General features: G+C 48.5%; 1 long non-coding RNA gene across 1 annotated transcript; it reads left to right on the top strand.

The window, feature by feature from the left end:
• Window positions 1–10,484: 10,484 nt before the first annotated feature.
• LOC140685096 (uncharacterized) lies at window positions 10,485–11,655 on the top strand. Its single transcript, XR_012058299.1, has 3 exons — window positions 10,485–10,638; window positions 10,722–10,802; window positions 10,883–11,655. It is a non-coding gene; the product is annotated as an uncharacterized lncRNA (long non-coding RNA).
• The last annotated feature ends 8,130 nt before the right edge of the window (window positions 11,656–19,785 follow it).

Here is a 19,785-nt window from a genome sequence, read left to right as displayed (position 1 = left end):
TTTTTTTTAGTGTTTTTAAAGGATATTTGAGGGTTTTCTCACAGGAGCTTTTTAGGAACTTTCTGGGAACATTTAGGATACTTTTAGGACTTTTTCAGGGCTTTAAAAAGATTTTTTTTTAAGGTATTTTAAGGGCTTTCTTAGTACTAATTAGAATTTTAAGGATTTTTTTTTGGGGGGGGGTGTTCTTGGGGTTTTTGTAGGACTACTTAAAATTGTTTAGGGCTTTTTTAGGACTATTGGAGGTATGTGAAGGACTCCTAGGACTCGGGTATTATTAGGTTTCTTGAGGGAAGTTTAATGGATTTTAGGGTCTTATCAGTGTGTTTTAAGGATTTTGGGGCTGTTTTTAGAGCTCTTTTAAGAATATTTAGCATTTTTTTAAAGGTTCTTTGGGGATTTTTAGGGCTGCTTTAGGGGTTTTTCAAAGTAGGGTATTTTTATTGTATTTTAAGGGTATTCTGAGGCTATTTTTATGTTTTTGTGGGGGTTTTAAGAAATTTTGAAGATGAGGGGTTTTTAGGGTGTTTTTATGGTTTTTTTAGGGTCTTTTCATGGCATAGAGGCTGAGGGGCAGCTTGAGGGGCACTGTGTGGGCTTGAGGGTGACAGAGGCTGGGAGCTGAGGGAGGAACAGGGGGAGGGGACAGTGGGTGACACAGAGAGATGCTGAGGGGGACAGCAGCAGCTGGAGGGTGACACAGAGAAGCTGGGGGCTGAGGGGCAAAGGAGAGGGATTAAGGGTGGCACACAGGAGCTGAGGGGCAGCTGAGAGGGGGCTTGAGGGGCAAAGGGGGGCTCGAGGGTGACACACAGAGCCTGAGGGCTGGGGGGCACAGGGAGGGGTTGAGGAGTAAAGGGAGAGGGTTTGAGGGCTGGACAGTCTAGTGGAGATCAGGGCTACAGGGTACAGCTTAGGAGGCAAGTTAGGGTACAGGTGCATCACCCCTCACCCCAGCCCTAACCTCACCCTAAGCAGCCTTTTCCCTTTTCACCCCTAACAACAGCAGCGCAACACAGCAAGCCTAACAGCGAGAGCACACCGGAACCCTCCCTCCAGGACACGGCAGCGACCCTCACACCAGGACAATGCCAGAACCCTCAGAGGACAACAGGACCCGCTGCAAAAGGGTAGGGATGACATCTGTGGGCCAGAGACCAACAGGAAGGGGCTTGGAGGCTGAGCAGGCTTCCTTGAGTGTTTTTTTGCAGGACTATTAGGAATATTTAGGGGATATTTGAAGGCTTTTTAGGACTTTTCTGGTGTCTTTTAGAGTATTGTTACACCTTCCTAATGGCTATTTTAGAATTCCTTGGTGCATTTTTAGGGTCAGGATGTGGGTCAGACGGGATGCCCGCTGAAAATGCCGAGTACTACTGGAATGCAGTGGAATGCTTTGGGAAGGTGCCGGTGGAGGGCCAGCGGGTCAGGTGTCATGCTGCTGGTCTGAAGGTTGTGAATTCTGAGCAAAGCAAGGTGGTTGTGGTTAGGGTTATATGGTGGCAGATTTCTCAAGGAGAAATCCAGACAGAAAAAATCAAGTCCCAAGCTTTGTACTGTCAGTTTGCAACAGGTATTCAGCATGAAAAAAACCCCCGAGTACTTGGGGGTGGGAGATTCGGTCTGGGAGTAATCCTGCACAGTTTTGACATTGAGGAGGCAAAAGGAAACTTGGGACCTGACAACCCAGGGGGTTCACAGGGCCCTGGGAATGAATGAGGGATATCTACATTGCGAAAGCAAATTCAGCAGCCCAGGTTCCTGGTGTCAGTTTGCGGGGCTCCCTTGGGACTGTCAGGGCAGCACAAGTTTGAGGCGGTGGCAGCTCGGGTCCGGGACGCATCCTTCGATGTTCGGATTTTCTGCATTCAGCCGCCCGCTCAGGGCCACAGGGCCCTGAGCACAAACTCCGGCCCTTTTCCCTGGGAAAGAAAACTCACCAGTCCAGGTTCCTGATGTCATTTTGCGAGTTGTGCTTGGGATTTTCAAGGCAACCCCTGGTCAACGTGTTAGCGTTCAGGAACACACATAATTACGGGATATGATTATATGCAGGTGCTTTTATTGAGAGCTCTGAGAATCAGGGGTACAGACCCACATCTGACTCCAACATGGCTTTTGAGCTGAAAGTATTTCATATTCTATCATTATATAACTTGCATATTAATTATTAAACTTATATTGTTCTATTGTATACATTGACACGAGTTTCTCATGATCTTTCTTAGGTCCCTGACCACAGTTTCTCATGATTATTCTTACGACTAAACAATAATTATATTTAATTACTAAACAATCATCACATCTAACAACTATATCATTTATCATGTACTAGCTACACAGGTGAAGTTCTAGTAAGGTACGAAATCTTCCTGTACATAGGGTGTTTGTTTTCTTTTCAGGGCCTACTAAGCTTAATTTGCCTTTTAACCCTAAATCCCCATGATTTTAAACCCTTTTACTATCAGACGTGGGGGCAGCTTGGGTCCAGGACAAATCCTTCTCCATTCAGATTTTCATGGGGCGGCCCTTCTTTCATGGCCCCTGGCTCGTGGACTCTATCACAGGCCCTTTTCTCTGTGAAACATAGCTCACCCTCCCCGGTTCCTGATGTCAGTTTGGAGGAGGTGCTTCTTCTTCCAGGGCAGGCAGAATTCTTGCTGGCAGCAGTTTTGCTCCAGGATAAATCCCGTGCCATTCAGAACGAGACATAGGAAATCACTCGAAGCCACAGGCCTCGTGACCCGACCTCTGCCATTTTTCCCTGTAAAACCAACCTCACCCTCCCCGCGTGTCAATGTCTGTTCACTGGAGGCGTGCTGCTCTCCAAGGGCAGCAAGAGTTCCTGGTGTTGGCAGATGCAGTCTCTGAGAAATCGTTCACCGTTTGCAATTTCGGAAGCACATGAAATGAAAGTCTGGCACCCCATTGTTTAAGGGTTAGACAAAGGGCTGCGTAGGGGAGGGAACACCCTACAGGACCTTTCTTCACCTCATGCCCCACTCTTAAGTGTAGCTCCCCACTTGACAAGCTGCTTTCAGTGCAGCTACCTGGGCACACCTGCACAGGGAGCTGCTAATCCAGAGGGGCTAACAGGGGTATCCCAAGTGTCCCTTCAGGAACTACGGTCAGAACATCCAGCAGGGACTGGGGAGCAGCCAGACCCACCTGAGCACGGAGCATCCCTTTGAGAAAATGCCGAGGGAAGAGACCTCTTGCCAAGGGGCAGCACCCGAGCAGGCCGGGCAACATGTGGGGTTCCACGGGAGAGCTTTCAACTTTCACCTTTTATTGCGTCAGTCCCTCCCTAGAACCCCCAGACCTTCCACAGCACTCCCAGAAAAGACAGAGATTATGAAGAGAGAAAGGGTTTAAATTATGAGAAAAAGCTTCCTTTTCCATTATTTCTTGTGTTCAAAGCGTGAGGGAATGCACTTCCCCTCCAATTTTAATGGTCTCAGTTGAAAGAATCCCTGCCTTTTCTATGTTGTTAGGGGTGTTAATTAATAAGGAATCCCCATTTTACATTATTTTCCAGTTTAAATAGAAGGGGAAAACCTTGACAACATTTTTTATGGGTTTGAATTAAGGGTAACACTTTTTGTTGTCCTAAGGCTTAAATTGAGGGGGAAGCCCAGCTATCCCTCTTTCTTAAGGGTTTGAATTGAGGGTAACATCCCTCAGTCTTTGTTACTGGAGAGATTTAAAGCGAGGAAAACTTCTGTTTTCCCAATATTCTAGGGGATTAAATAAAAGGGCAGAAGCCATTTATTTGCCATTGTATCCATTTCAGTGGAGGTAACTTCCCCATTTCCTCATTTTAAAGGATTCACTTGAAGGAGCCTCTTCTAAAATGCTTTTTCAGCATTTTAAGGGTTTAAAACTACCTTTCAGGGCACTTCTTTCTGTGCCCTAGGACTAAATATCTCAGGGAAAGGCAAGCCTAGCATGTACTTAGCCTTTATACTGCCCAGGAGCCTATTTTTTTTTTCTTATTTTTCTTTATAATGTAGTTAGCCCTAATTAGTAGCCCCAAGGAGGCTTAGACTGTTCATATAATTAGTATTCTTCTCTACTGTTGTTATCGCGCTGCCGCGGTAGTGTGGAGGAAGGGATTTAGAAAGGCCTTGGGAATTGGAAACTGAGGAAAAGATACATTTAGGTATGAGGAAAAGATACATTTATGTATGCCCCATTGTTTCGGGAAAGTTTCGCTTCAGCACCTTTCTGTAAACCCCCTTCTCCTCACCCCTGAGCAGTTCCCATTGGACCTGACCCATGGGGTGGTTCTGATGAGCCCATGCTGGACACTGTCTCTATTGTTTAGACCTTATCTCTTAATGTTGCTGTATAAAACTGTATCTGGGCAGTATCCCAGGGTCTTTTTTCCCTGCAACCGTTCAGGCAATACAATCTCTCTGGACCGCAAACAATTGACCTCTGTTCATCTCTTTATCTCGACTCCTTGCAGCAACCGAGGCACCGCAGCCGCTCGGACCGTGCTAACCCAGCTGCTGCCTGGTAAGCCCAGTGCAGCGGGACCGTGCCAAACCCCAGTCCCCAAAGGGGACAGCTAGCTGGAGGGGTCTCAGGGGGTGGGGGAGGAACAGGGGACAGCTGCAAGTGACCCCCGAAAGCTGCACTCTACCCTTAGTCTCATGTTGAGTACTACTTAGTAGTCACTGAGGAATAATTATAGAAGTTAACAGCAAATTACCCAACTTACCTAGATATGCTGCCTAAAAACAAAGTTTTATTTCTTACCAGTTTTCTTGCCCTTTTGCTCTAAGTAGATGTAGCAAAAAAGAAAGTGCTGTCATTTCCCTGAAGAGTTTTCTTCTATATCCAGCCCTTTATTCTCTTTGAATTCAAATCAGAGGAGCCAAACAGGCAGAGATGCTCTGAAGGCTTTTATACCCGGTGGGGTTTGCCCCCTCCCTTTTCCTGGGTGTCATGGGAATGAGAGGCGGGCCCAATCAGGGGTATATTAACCCCAGCCTTTGCCAAGGGGCTTCATTCCCTCTCTGGGATCCACTGGGGTAAGAGCTCTCCTCTCATTTTTGTGAAGAGGCTCTTTCAGCTTAGCTTGTTCTCTGTAGGTGCTTTTGGGCTTCTAATGTAACAGAGGCTTTGAAGATGCTGTGAAGAAAACGACACTGAACACAGGGAGTATTTAATTTCATGATTTGAGGTTGTGCATTCAGGGGTGGTGAAGTGCTTCTGTAATCTCTGACATTTTTTGTTTTGTTTTGGTTTGGTTTTTAGGAGGAGTGCAGCTTCCTGTAATTCCAGGTTGTGTCACATACAACATTTTTTCAGCAGAGTGATCATGTTCCAAAAGGGATCTGCCCTGTGTCAAAGATGATGTCTGAGATTGAGGTTTCAGGTGAGTTGATGTTTGGGACTAGGAGTGGGAGAGTGAGCAAGGTACCCAGTTAAGAGTTACTGTGGTGGGGTTTTGCAGGCAGTAGGGTGAGAAATGGTGTCTATTTGCAAGGCTTTTCACAAGTGTAGCAGAGGCATCCGTGTGTCATACAGCACACAAGCTCATCCACTGAACTCACAGAAATGCCATGTAACTTTGCCTCTCTAAACCAGGTGCTACTCATAATAACAGCCAAACCTTAGACTAGGGATGGAGCTGGAGACTTGAGCACCCAGGCACACTCAGGAGAGGATAAGTATCTGACTTGCTGGGATTTGGCTCACATAACACTAAACTCAACCATTGATTTTCCTGTTCTTTATTCTAGCTGACTAAGAGGCTAACAGGAGATCCCCTCCGAGGCAGACTCATTTCAGGTCCAACGTGGATTCGCATTTCCACTCATACAAAAGATAAGTCAGGGCCGCGGCCTGGGGATGGGAGTAGTGGCCCCCTTCTGCACCCGATGGGGATTTGAATCCCCAGATATGTGCAAGATAAGTCAAGAGCTACAACCCACAGAGGGGATGGAAGCGAGGTGCCAGGCTGGGACTCCCCAGGAGGGGTTTTTGAGTTTGTTTTAGAGATGAGGATGTCCAAGAAGTGTCTCCTTAGGCCAGCTAAAGGAAAAGTGTCTGTTTTGATCACAGTGCTGAGGTGCGCAGGGCAGAGCAGTTCCGGTGTGTGTCCTGTCATTTGTCTCTGGTGCACTCTGTGTTCTTTGGGTCTCTCGGTCCTTTCTTCTCATCAAAAGCTCTCTCTCCCTGGCCTGTCCCCTTGTTTTTCATGTCCTGTCCTGTGTCACAGGTGTCTGCACATATTTGTCCTAGAGCTGCTCTGCCCTGCTGCTTAGCCTGTAACAGCAAAAGTCCTGGGGACTTGAAATTGGTAATGCAGGGTGTAGTTGTGCTCTAGATTGCGTTAGGAGATTGACATAACATGTTTGGTGGTGTTAAGTTTTCTTGCACCTGTTTGATACTAGTCCTAACTTCCTTTCAGATGCAGACATTTCAAATCTGTGGCGGAGGGCCCCAGTCCTTGGTGAGGAACTTCCCATGAGCAGGTCAGTCATTGTTTGCATTTACAGGGGAAGTCTAAATGGTGACTCTGTTACAGCCCTGTTCTTTGCCTTTATTTTTAGGAGGTCCAGGCAGAGAGCAGCAGTGAAGGCCTAGTGTGCCAGGTGAGCTGTGGACAGAAGCAGTTGTTCTTGCTCAGGTTTCAGTTTTTTGTGACACTGTAAGCACCCATTCTTGTTTTTGTGCTTTAGGGAATCCACTGGGAGTATGCCAAGCCCCTGTCACCAGCTGGCTGATGGACTGGGTTTCCTGCGCTTATGAGCCCTCTGGAAGTATTACAGGACCCTGTGATGAAGCTTTCTGATTTTGCATTTCAAGGTCCCATCCTGGTAGCCCAGAGCAGTGGCCAAGGAGTTGTGGTGAGTTGGGGAGGTAGGGAGGAGGAGTGAGAGTCCTCTCGAGTTTCAGCCTTGTGTCCCCTTAGCCTAGGTGTACCCTGCAATGATGGCGTCAGAATCCAACCACACCCGGAGCGTGCAGGCCAAGAACCCGGGCATTCTGAGGAGGATGGTGAGTAGCAAAATGATCAGGTTTTGGCCCATGTGCTGTTAAGGCTGTGCACCGACGTTTGGTTTTCTTTCTCTTGGCAGGCCAAGAGGTGACAGCTGGAACTTACCAGACAGGCAGATGGCCTTCTTCTGCAGCCAACAAGGATTTGCATCCCCAGATATGTGCAAGATAAGTCAAGGGCTACAACCCACAGAGGGGATGGAAGAGAGGTGCCAGATTGGGACTCCCCAGGAGGGGTTTTTGAGTCAGTTTTGGAGATGGGGATGTCCAAGAAGAGTTTCCTAAGCCCACCTAAATGCAAAGTGTCTGTTTTGATCTCAGTGCTGAGGTTTGCAGGGCAGAGCAGTTCTGGTGTGTGTTCTGTCACTTGTGTCTGGTGCACTCTGTGTTCTTTGGGTCTCTCTGTCCTTTCTTCTCATCAAAAGCTCTCTCCCCCTCTTCTGTCTCCTGGTTTGTCATGTCCTGTCCTGTGTCACGGGTGTCTGCACATATTTGTACCAGACCTGCTCTGCCCTGCTGCTTAGCCTGTAACAGCAAAAGTCCTGGGGACTTGAAATTGGTAATGCAGGGTGTAGTTGTGCTCTAGATTGCGTTAGGAGATTGACATAACATGTTTGGTGGTGTTAAGTTTTCTTGCACCTGTTTGATACTAGTCCTAACTTCCTTTCAGATGCAGACATTTCAAATCTGTGGCGGAGGGCCCCAGTCCTTGGTGAGGAACTTCCCATGAGCAGGTCAGTCATTGTTTGCATTTACAGGGGAAGTCTAAATGGTGACTCTGTTACAGCCCTGTTCTTTGCCTTTATTTTTAGGAGGTCCAGGCAGAGAGCAGCAGTGAAGGCCTAGTGTGCCAGGTGAGCTGTGGACAGAAGCAGTTGTTTTGCTCAGGTTTCAGTTTTTTGTGACACTGTAAGCATCCATTCTTGTTTTTGTGCTTTAGGGAATCCACTGGGAGTATGCCAAGCCCCTGTCACCAGCTGGCTGATGGACTGGGTTTCCTGCGCTTATGAGCCCTCTGGAAGTATTACAGGACCCTGTGATGAAGCTTTCTGATTTTGCATTTCAAGGTCCCATCCTGGTAGCCCAGAGCAGTGGCCAAGGAGTTGTGGTGAGTTGGGGAGGTAGGGAGGAGGAGTGAGAGTCCTCTCGAGTTTCAGCCTTGTGTCCCCTTAGCCTAGGTGTACCCTGCAATGATGGCGTCAGAATCCAACCACACCCGGAGCGTGCAGGCCAAGAACCCGGGCATTCTGAGGAGGATGGTGAGTAGCAAAATGATCAGGTTTTGGCCCATGTGCTGTTAAGGCTGTGCACCGACGTTTGGTTTTCTTTCTCTTGGCAGGCCAAGAGGTGACAGCTGGAACTTACCAGAGAGGCAGACGGCCTTCTTCTGCAGCCAACAAGGATTTGCATCCCCAGATATGTGCAAGATAAGTCAAGGGCTACAACCCACAGAGGGGATGGAAGAGAGGTGCCAGATTGGGACTCCCCAGGAGGGGTTTTTGAGTCAGTTTTGGAGATGGGGATGTCCAAGAAGAGTTTCCTAAGCCCACCTAAATGCAAAGTGTCTGTTTTGATCTCAGTGCTGAGGTTTGCAGGGCAGAGCAGTTCTGGTGTGTGTTCTGTCACTTGTGTCTGGTGCACTCTGTGTTCTTTGGGTCTCTCTGTCCTTTCTTCTCATCAAAAGCTCTCTCCCCCTCTTCTGTCTCCTGGTTTGTCATGTCCTGTCCTGTGTCACGGGTGTCTGCACATATTTGTACCAGACCTGCTCTGCCCTGCTGCTTAGCCTGTAACAGCAAAAGTCCTGGGGACTTGAAATTGGTAATGCAGGGTGTAGTTGTGCTCTAGATTGCGTTAGGAGATTGACATAACATGTTTGGTGGTGTTAAGTTTTCTTGCACCTGTTTGATACTAGTCCTAACTTCCTTTCAGATGCAGACATTTCAAATCTGTGGCGGAGGGCCCCAGTCCTTGGTGAGGAACTTCCCATGAGCAGGTCAGTCATTGTTTGCATTTACAGGGGAAGTCTAAATGGTGACTCTGTTACAGCCCTGTTCTTTGCCTTTATTTTTAGGAGGTCCAGGCAGAGAGCAGCAGTGAAGGCCTAGTGTGCCAGGTGAGCTGTGGACAGAAGCAGTTGTTTTGCTCAGGTTTCAGTTTTTTGTGACACTGTAAGCATCCATTCTTGTTTTTGTGCTTTAGGGAATCCACTGGGAGTATGCCAAGCCCCTGTCACCAGCTGGCTGATGGACTGGGTTTCCTGCGCTTATGAGCCCTCTGGAAGTATTACAGGACCCTGTGATGAAGCTTTCTGATTTTGCATTTCAAGGTCCCATCCTGGTAGCCCAGAGCAGTGGCCAAGGAGTTGTGGTGAGTTGGGGAGGTAGGGAGGAGGAGTGAGAGTCCTCTCGAGTTTCAGCCTTGTGTCCCCTTAGCCTAGGTGTACCCTGCAATGATGGCGTCAGAATCCAACCACACCCGGAGCGTGCAGGCCAAGAACCCGGGCATTCTGAGGAGGATGGTGAGTAGCAAAATGATCAGGTTTTGGCCCATGTGCTGTTAAGGCTGTGCACCGACGTTTGGTTTTCTTTCTCTTGGCAGGCCAAGAGGTGACAGCTGGAACTTACCAGAGAGGCAGACGGCCTTCTTCTGCAGCCAACAAGGATTTGCATCCCCAGATATGTGCAAGATAAGTCAAGGGCTACAACCCACAGAGGGGATGGAAGAGAGGTGCCAGATTGGGACTCCCCAGGAGGGGTTTTTGAGTCAGTTTTGGATACGGGGATGTCTAAGAAGCATCTCCTTAGGCCAGCTGAAGGGAAAGTGTCTGTTTTGATCACAGTGCTGAGGTGCGCAGGGCAGAGCAGTTCCGGTGTGTGTCCTTTCACTTGTCTCTGGTGCACTCTCTGTTCTTTGCGTCTCTGTCCTTTCTTCTCATCAAAAGCTCTCCCTCCCTGTTCTGTCTCCTGGTTTGTCATGTCCTGTCCTGTGTCACGGGTGTCTGCACATATTTGTACCGGACCTGCTCTGCCCTGCTGTGTAGCCTGTAATAGCACAAGTCCTGGGGACTTGAAATTAGCAATGCAGGGTGTAGTTGGGCTCTAGATTATATTAGGAGATTGACATGACATGTTTGGTACTGTTAAGTTGTCCTGCAGCGGTTTGACATTAGTCCTAACTTCCTTTCAGATGCAGACATTTCAAGTCTGTGGCGGAGGGCCCCAGTCCTGGCTGAGGAAATTCCCATGAGCAGGTCAGTCATGGTTTGCATTTACAGGGGAAGCCTAAATGGTGACTCTGTTTCAGCACTGTTCTGTGCCTTTATTTTTAGGAGGTCCAGACGGATAGCAGCAGTCAAAGCCCAGTGTGCCAGGTGAGCAGTGGACAGAAGCAGTTGTTCTTGCTAAGGTTTCAGTTTTTGTTGCAGCTGTAAGCATCCATTCTTGTTTTTGTGCTTTAGGGAATCAACTTGGAGTGCACATACCTCTGTCAGCAACTGGCTGATGGACCAGGTTTCCTGCACTTGTGATCTCGGTGGAAGTATTACAGGACCCTGTGATGAAACCTTCCAAGTTTGTGTTTCATGGTCCCATCCTGGTTGCCCAGAGCAGTGGCCAAGGAGTTGCAGTAAGTCAGGGAGGCAGGGAGGAGGAGTGAGAGTCCTCTCGAGTTTCAGCAATGCCACATCACCTTGTCTCTCCTTTGCCTAGGTGTACCCTGCAATGACGGCGTCAGAATCCAAGCACGCCCAAAGTTTACTGGCCCAGAACACGGGCATTCTGAGGAGAATGGTGAGTAGCAGAATTATCAGGTTTTGGCCAATGTGCTGTTAAGACTATGCACTGATGTTTGGTTTTCTTCCTGTTGGCAGACCTAGAGGTGACAGCTGGAACTTACCAGACAGGCAGACGGCCTCCTTCTGCAGCCAACAGGGATTTGCATTCTCAGAATGCATGCAAGATAAGTCGAGGGTTACGACCCACAGAGGGGATGGAAGTGGGGTGGTGGGTTGGGACTTTCTAGAAGGGGTTTTTGTGTCTGTTTTAGAGATGGGGATGTCCAAGAAGCATCTCCTATAGTCCACCTAAGGGGAAAGTGTTTCTTTTGATCTCAGTGCTGAGGTGCACAGGGCAGAGCAGTTCCGGTGTGTGTCCTGTCACTTGTGTTTGGTGCACTCTTGGTTGTTTGGGTCTCTTGGTCTTTGCAGACCTTCTTCTTGTGCAAACCTCTCTCTCCCTCTCCTGTCCTGTCGTTTGTCACGTCCTGTCCTGCATCACGGGTGCCTGCACGTATTTCTCCCGGAGCTGCTCTGCCCTGCTGCGTAGCCTGTAATAGCCCAATTCCTGGGGACTTGAAATTTGTAATGCAGGGTGTAGTTGGGCTCTAGATTATTTTAGGAGATTGACATAACATGTTTGGTGCTGTTAAGTTGTCCTGCAGCATTTTGACATTAGTTCTAAGTTCTTTTCAGATGCAGACAGTTCAAATCAGTGGCAGAGGGCCCCAGCCTGGGGGAGTTTGTTGCCATGAGCAGGGTATTGTTTGTATTTGCAGGCAGAGCTGAAATGGTGACTGTGTTACAGCAGTGTTCTTTGCCTTTAATTTTAGGAGGTCCAGACGGATAGCAGCAGTCAAAGCCCAGTGTGCCAGGTGAGCAGTGGACAGAAGCAGTTGTTCTTGCTAAGGTTTCAGTTTTTGTTGCAGCTGTAAGCATCCATTCTTGTTTTTGTGCTTTAGGGAATCAGCTCGGAGTACGCATACCTCTGTCAGCAACTGGCTGATGGACCAGGTTTCATGCACTTGTGATCTCGCTGGAAGTATTACAGGACCCTGTGACAGAGCCTTCCAATTTTGCATTTCAAAGTCTCATCTGGGTAGTCCCGAGGAATGGCCGAGGAATAGCAGTGAGTTGGGGAGGTAGGGAGGGGGAGTGAGAGTCCACTTGAGTTTCAGCAATGCCATGTCGCCTTGTCTCCATTTAACCTAGGTGTACCCTGCAATGATGGCATCAGAATCCAAGCAGACCTGAAGCATGCAGGTCAAGAACCCAGGCATTCTGAGAAGAATGGTGAGTAGCAGAACTATTATGTTTTGTCCGATGTGCTGTTAAGACTGTGCACTGATGTTTGGTTTTCTTCCTGTTGGCAGACCTAGAGGTGACAGCTGGAACTTACCAGACAGGCAGACGGCATCCTTCTGCAGCCAACAGGGATTTGCATCCCCAGAATGCATGCAAGATAAGTCGAGGGTTACGACCCACAGAGGGGATGGAAGTGGGGTGGTGGGTTGGGACTTTCTAGAAGGGGTTTTTGTGTCTGTTTTAGAGATGGGGATGTCCAAGAAGCGTCTCCTATAGTCCACCTAAGGGGAAAGTGTTTCTTTTGATCTCAGTGCTGAGGTGCACAGGGCAGAGCAGTTCCGGTGTGTGTCCTGTCACTTGTGTCTGGTGCACTCTTGGTTGTTTGTGTCTCTTGGTCTTTGCAGACCTTCTTCTTGTGCAAAACTCTCTCTCCCTCTCCTGTCCTGTCGTTTGTCACGTCCTGTCCTGCATCACGGGTGCCTGCACGTATTTCTCCCGGAGCTGCTCTGCCCTGCTTCACAGCCTGCTGTAATTGCACCAGTCCTAGAGATTTGCAGTTTTGCGTGGGGCATGTAGTTGCATTCAAGATAGTATTCCTTAATTCACACTAGATGTTTTGACCTGTTAAGTTATTAACAGGTTATTAACAAACAGCTGTTTGAATTTTCTCCCAACTTTCTTTCAGATGCAGATGGATTAACTCTGTGGCAGTGTGCCCTCCTGTGGTCAGGGGGTTTCCCTGAGAAGGTCAGTCATTGTTTGTGTTTGTAGGGGAAGCCTACACGGTGACTGTGTTACAGCGCTTGTCTTTGTCTTTAATTTTAGGAAGTCCAGGCAGCTAGGAGCAGTCAAGGCCCAGTGTGCCAGGTGAGCAGTGAACAGAAGCTGTTGTTCTGGCTCTTGTCTCAATTTCTGCTGCAATTCTAAGCATCCACTCTTGGTTACTTTGTTTTATTGTAGGCACTCCTCTTGCAAGATGGCTCTGGTCCGGATATCCGAGGCCAGGTGGGTGCAATTGTCAGGTCCGCGTGGGTGTACTTTTTGGTTCAGGGGGATGGTGTTTTCACAGTATCTCAGAGTGGGTTTTTTTGCTTTGTTTTTTTGCAGGTGCTGTCACTGCCCTAGGTGTGTGAAGGAACAGAGGCGAGCGGGTGAGTTGGCATTTAGGCACGGTGACTCATAGGTGACCATTATGCAGCAGCATGTTAAGCGTGTACCTTTTCATTTTGCAGGTATCCTTCAGGCAGCCTGTGGAGTCCAGATCTCAGGTGAGCCGGAGCAGCGGTGTGTAAGAGTTCCGGGGATTCCTCTTTTGGTGGGCACTAGTTCCATTTTCTGTTTTATCTTAGGTACCTTGAAGAAGCACGTAGCTGAAGTTTGGAAACGGCAGCACCAAAGCGGACGTAGAGACCGTGTCGCCGCCCGCATCCGCCTGACATTGGATTCCATCCGGTCATCTTGCAAAAGCTAAGTGCTGGGGCCAGTAGGTGGGAGAAGGGGAAAAACTTTTACTATCACAGGAGACAATTTGGTGTTAGCTTAGAGGAGAGGCCCGTAGCGGGACGGGTCCCTCGGAAGCAAAGGGAGAGGGTTTTTCCTCAGCCTCACCAGGGTCTTTGCCAGGCAGGGCAGCTCCGATCGGTCTCCGCGTTCTCGCGAGGCTTGCGTCGGTGGCCTTCTTCGACTCTCGACGTCATCGTGGATCTTTTCACTCGAGGAGCCTGCCTTCACGTCCGGAGCTGGCGCCACGGTTACCCCGTAGTCATCGCTTCCTTCTCTAGGCCTACTGATCTTCTTAGGCTTCCTCTTAAGTGCTTTGGCACTAACATCTTGAGAGGAGTTACATTTCATCATCATGTGCTAGTGCTGTAGGGCTTTCTTTCCTTTGACATCAGCCTATGGCTCATCTTGGGCTAGGAATCTTGGGGTCCATAAGGTGAAACTGCCAGACAGTTTGCACTTCTGTCTGTGTCACGTTGTCCGCGTCATAGGTCTTTGCCGCATTGCCGTGCTTTAGCGGCCTCATTCTGTGCCATATCGGCCATAGTTTTCTCACATACCTTCCCGGATATCACTTATTCCGGCATCTTTACATATTTACTTTCTGGGACGAGAAGATGTACACAAGATGTTCTCATCCATCATCCTTCTCACATTTGGTAGCCATTCTCTGGGACTTCTATATGGAATGTATTAGATCCTCATCATGTGACCACAGTAGTTCTGTAGCTTCTGCCTTTTCAAAGGATATAGGGCTCAAAAATTAATCTTCTGGAGATTTATGTCAAGTCCTCAGTTATATTGTATCTCTGTTGGCTTATATTGTATGTACTTATGTTGCGCCGGCCTATGTTGGCTTATATTGTATGTGCTTATGTTGCGCCTCCCTCTGTCAGCTTATATTGTACGTGCTTATGTTGCGCCTGCCTATGTCATCTTGTATGTGCTTATGTTGCGCCTGCCTCTGTTGGCTTATATTGTATGTGTTTATGTTGCGCCTGCCTCTGTTGGCTTATATTGTATGTGTTTATGTTGCGCCTGCCTATGTTGGCTTATATTGTATGTGCTTATGTTGTATGTACCTCTATTGGCTTATGTTGTGTGTACTCATATTGTATGTACCTATATTGGCTTATGTTGTGTGTGCCTCTGTTGGCCAATTATGATCGGAGCTGCCCTGCTCGGGCACACAGTCAGGCTTAGGTAGAGCAGTTGTAAAACTTTGCAGTTCATCTGTCTTCTGTGGGGTTTTGGGTACAACACTGATGGGCCCAGAGTGGGTATAGCTCCTGGCTGTCAGATAGTCAGTCATTGACCGCCTCCATTGTCTTGCAGGTTCCCGGGTCCCTACAGAATTTCCTGGAATCTACCATTTAAAGTCGAGGAGCCGCGGTCATAAGATGCGTCGAAGCATATCTTTCGGCATAGTGTTTCACGTAAGGGTGGCAGTCACCGTGTCAGTAGAAGAGAGTGTGAGAGTGTGATTGTCTGTCTGTCTGTGAGAGTTTGCGTGAGCTCGCATCTGCAGGTGTGTCTGTGTGTGTGTGTTGAGCTGTTTTAACCTTGTGTGTATGGCCTTTGCCTTTCAGGGTTTTCAACTCATTTTTAAATTTAGAATAAAAAATCCCCAGCCGGGGGTTTTTTTTTTTTTCCCCCCGGCTGGGTTTTTTTTTCCTCGGTCCCGGCCGGTCAGCGAGGCGACATTCATCGCCAAAGTCAGGGTGCAGACCGTCCTGGGACCGGGGTTTTCGTCAGGCAGGAGGATTTTTTTGGGAGTCTCCCGGGAACCACGTTCCCGAGGAGCGTCGCGAGTGCGTGTCATTGGCCAGGTCTTAGCTGAGCGGTTGAGATGAGAGCGAGGGTGGGTTTGTGTGTAAGCTGAAGGAGGGCTGTGTGTGTGTTGAGTGGTTCTAACCTTGTGTGTATGGCCTTTGCCTTTCAGGTTTTTCAACTCATTTTTAAATTTAGAATAAAAAATCCCCAGCCGGGGGGTTTTTTTTTTTTTCCCCCCGGCTGGGTTTTTTTTTCCTCGGTCCCGGCCGGTCAGCGAGGCGACATTCATCGCCAAAGTTAGGGTGCGGACCGTCCTGGGACCGGGGTTTTCGTCAGGCAGGAGGATTTTTTGGGAGTCTCCCGGGAACCACGTTCCTGAGGAGCGTTGCGAGTGGGTGTCGTTGGCCAGGTCTTAGCCGAGTGGTTGAGATGAGAGCGAGGGTGGGTTTGTGTGTAAGCTGAAGGAGGGCTGTGTGTGTGTTGAGTGGTTCTAACCTTGTGTGTATGGCCTTTGCCTTTCAGGTTTTTCAACTCATTTTTAAATTTAGAATAAAAAATCCCCAGCCGGGGGGTTTTTTTTTTTTTTCCCCCCGGCTGGGTTTTTTTTTCCTCGGTCCCGGCCGGTCAGTGAGGCGACATTCATCGCCAAAGTTAGGGTGCGGACCGTCCCGGGACCGGGGTTTTTGTCAGGCAGGAGGATTTTTTGGGAGTCTCCCGGGAACCATGTTCCCGAGGAGGGACGATGGCTCGGGTATCACAAAGCAGTTCCTGTGAGTGTGAAGGTGAGTTTGTGTGTAACCTGAAGGGGGCGTGCAAGTTGCATGAGCGTTGCGAGCCGTTTTCGTTGCGGGTGTGTGTAACAGTAAAAGCGTAATGGACTTTTCCGCAGCAGAGACACGGTTATATTGCGTCATTATGTATTTGGCTTGTAGTACATTGTATTGTTCTGTATTTGAAGTTGTTCCTGTCTTTTGATGTATTCTGCTGTATGTAAATTACACTTGTACTTGTGTGCTTAGTTATGATGTATTTTTAGTTGTATTTGTGTCTGTACTAACATTTGTATACATTGTTTCCCTGTAATTGAAATTAAAAATTAAATTAATAAAGATGAATCAGCCCTAATAATGATACCCCTTACCCCTCCCCCCTGCCCTCCATTTGTCTCCTGTCTTTCTTTGGTGTGGTTGTGTCATATCATTTTAACCCTATTTCTCTCTTTGCCTCTTACTTTCCTCTTCAGTCTATTTTTCACTTTATACTTCCACATTTAACTGTTTCTCTTTGTCTCTGGCTCTGTTTTCCTTTGTTCCTGTTTCTAACACCATCTCTGCATTTCTCTAATCCTATTTCCCTCTAACCTTGTCCTTTTCTCCCATTCTTTTATGTGTATTTCCTCATGTCCATTTATCTGTCTCTTTCAAAATAGCTTTCACTGTGTTTTCTTCTTTTTTTTCTTCTTTAAGTTTGTCAGCCTTTGTCTTTGTAACCCTTGCTATCATTTCCCTTGTTTCTAACTTTAACCCTTCTTCCTGTTTTGTCCAACTTTAACTATTTTGTCTTTTTAAGTCTCTTTCTATTTTTCTCTCTTGAACCCTATCTTTCATTCTGTCTCTCTATTTCTTTTTTCCTGTAGGCTTTTACCTCTATTTCTTCTTTGTCATGTCTCTCCATTTCGTTTTCTCTTTCACTTCAAGTGTTTCCTTTTCTCTTTGTCTTTCACTCTGTTTTTCTCCTTACTCCCCTTTCCTTCTCCCTTTCTCCTCCTTTGTCTTTCCAATCTAACTTTTTTGGTTTCTCTCTCTCTCTAAGTCTTCTTTTTCTCACTGTGTTTTCTTCTTTTTACTCTTCTTCCTGTTATTTGGCACTCTCTTTCTTCCCACTCTCTCCTGTTCTTCTCACACTCTCCTCATTTTTTCTTCTCACTTTGTTTTCTTCTACTTACTCTGTCCTCTTCTTTTGCTTCTTCTTCTCCCTGTCTCCTCTTGTTCTTGTTCTTCTCCCTCTCTCCTCTTCTTCATCTTCTCCCTCTCTCCTCTTCTTCTTGTCTCCTCTTCTCCCTCTCTCCTCTTCTTCTTGTCTCCTGTTCTTCTTCTCCCTTTCTCCTTTTCTTCTTTGTCTTCTCTTCTTCTTCTTTTCCTCTCTCCTCTTCTTCCTCTCACTCTCTCCTCCTCTCTCTTTCTCTCTTCCTCTTTTTTTCTTCCTTTCTACTTTTAGAATAGAAAAGCAGCAGTAGAAAATCCATGCTCCCAGGGAGTAAATAATAAAAAAAAAAAAACTTTTTAAAAAGAAAACTATTTACTCCCTGGGAGCATCAAATTTTCTACTGCTGCACCGGACATATATTTTTTCTTCTTTTTTATATATAAATATAGGGGGTCTAGGGGAGGGGTCTCCTAGGTAGTCCCACCCCCTCACATCACCCTGACACCTCCCCACCCCCTAACCTAACCCCTCCCCCTCACCTGACCCCTCCCCTAAACCAGTCCCCACCCCCTAATCCCTCCCACAACCCCACCCCCTAGCCCCTCCCCCAGCCCCACCCCTAACCCCAGCCCCGCCCCTAGCCCCTCCCCAACCCTAAACCCCGCCCCTAACCCCTCCCCCAACCCTAACCCCACCCCCAGCCACTCCCCCTCCCCAGACCCCGCCCCCCGGCCACTCCCCCTCCCCAGACCCCGCCCCCCGGCCACTCCCCCTCCCCAGACCCCGCCCCCCGGCCACTCCCCCTCCCCAGACCCCGCCCCCCGGCCACTCCCCCTCCCCAGACCCCGCCCCCGGCCACTCCCCCTCCCCAGACCCCGCCCCCCGGCCACTCCCCCTCCCGTCGGCCCCTCCCCAGGCCCCACCCCTAGTTAGGGTTAGCTGGTTAGGGTTAGTTAGCGGGTTAGGGTTAGGGTTAGTTAGCGGGTTAGGGTTAGTTAGCGGGTTAGGGTTAGTTAGGGGGTTAGGGTTAGTTAGGGGGTTAGGGGGTTAGGGGGTTAGGGGGTTAGGGGGTTAGGGGGTTAGGGGGTTAGGGTTAGGGTTAGGGTTAGGGTTAGGGTTAGGGTTAGGGTTAGGGTTAGGGTTAGGGTTAGGGTTAGGGTTAGGGTTAGGGTTAGGGTTAGGGTTAGGGGGTTAGGGTTAGGGTTAGGGTTAGGGTTAGGGTTAGGGTTAGGGTTAGGGGGTTAGGGTTAGGGGGTTAGGGTTAGGGTTAGGGGGTTAGGGTTAGGGGGTTAGGGTTAGGGTTAGGGTTAGGGTTAGGGTTAGGGTTAGGGTTAGGGTTAGGGTTAGGGTTAGGGTTAGGGTTAGGGTTAGGGTTAGGGTTAGGGTTAGGGTTAGGGTTAGGGTTAGGGTTAGGGTTAGGGTTAGGGTTAGGGTTAGGGTTAGGGTTAGGGTTAGGGTTAGGGTTAGGGTTAGGGTTAGGGTTAGGGTTAGGGTTAGGGTTAGGGTTAGGGTTAGGGTTAGGGTTAGGGTTAGGGTTAGGGTTAGGGTTAGGGTTAGGGTTAGGGTTAGGGTTAGGGTTAGGGTTAGGGTTAGGGTTAGGGTTAGGGTTAGGGTTAGGGTTAGGGTTAGGGTTAGGGTTAGGGTTAGGGTTAGGGTTAGGGTTAGGGTTAGGGTTAGGGTTAGGGTTAGGGTTAGGGTTAGGGTTAGGGTTAGGGTTAGGGTTAGGGTTAGGGTTAGGGTTAGGGTTAGGGTTAGGGTTAGGGTTAGGGTTAGGGTTAGGGTTAGGGTTAGGGTTAGGGTTAGGGTTAGGGTTAGGGTTAGGGTTAGGGTTAGGGTTAGGGTTAGGGTTAGGGTTAGGGTTAGGGTTAGGGTTAGGGTTAGGGTTAGGGTTAGGGTTAGGGTTAGGGTTAGGGTTAGGGTTAGGGTTAGGGTTAGGGTTAGGGTTAGGGTTAGGGTTAGGGTTAGGGTTAGGGTTAGGGTTAGGGTTAGGTTAGGGTTAGGGTTAGGGTTAGGGTTAGGGTTAGGGTTAGGGTTAGGGTTAGGGTTAGGGTTAGGGTTAGGGTTAGGGTTAGGGTTAGGGTTAGGGTTAGGGTTAGGGTTAGGGTTAGGGTTAGGGTTAGGGTTAGGGTTAGGGTTAGGGTTAGGGTTAGGGTTAGGGTTAGGGTTAGGGTTAGGGTTAGGGTTAGGGTTAGGGTTAGGGTTAGGGTTAGGGTTAGGGTTAGGGTTAGGGTTAGGGTTAGGGTTAGGGTTAGGGTTAGGGTTAGGGTTAGGGTTAGGGTTAGGGTTAGGGTTAGGGTTAGGGTTAGGGTTAGGGTTAGGGTTAGGGTTAGGGTTAGGGTTAGGGTTAGGGTTAGGGTTAGGGTTAGGGTTAGGGTTAGGGTTAGGGTTAGGGTTAGGGTTAGGGTTAGGGTTAGGGTTAGGGTTAGGGTTAGGGTTAGGGTTAGGGTTAGGGTTAGGGTTAGGGTTAGGGTTAGGGTTAGGGTTAGGGTTAGGGT

Source organism: Taeniopygia guttata, chromosome 14, assembly GCF_048771995.1.
Source record: "Taeniopygia guttata chromosome 14, bTaeGut7.mat, whole genome shotgun sequence".
Lineage (NCBI taxonomy): Eukaryota > Metazoa > Chordata > Aves > Passeriformes > Estrildidae > Taeniopygia > Taeniopygia guttata.
This window is presented reverse-complemented; position numbering and strand designations above follow the sequence as displayed.